Raw genomic sequence first — 202 nt, forward strand, 5'->3', positions numbered from 1 at the left:
TATTATTAACAACATTCTTAAGACTAAAAATTAATAATATTTAATAATGTCTTAAATAGAGTCAATTAATAATTAGTTCAGCCATCACTTAACTATTTAAAAATGTTTATTAAAATCATACCTACTGTTATTTGTGATTTAATTCACAAATTTCCTTCAATTCCATTTTTGTTTGTTTGTTTGTTTGTTTTTAGTCAAACTG

The sequence above is a fragment of the Astyanax mexicanus genome, chromosome 11 (assembly GCF_023375975.1).
Source record: "Astyanax mexicanus isolate ESR-SI-001 chromosome 11, AstMex3_surface, whole genome shotgun sequence".
NCBI lineage: Eukaryota > Metazoa > Chordata > Actinopteri > Characiformes > Acestrorhamphidae > Astyanax > Astyanax mexicanus.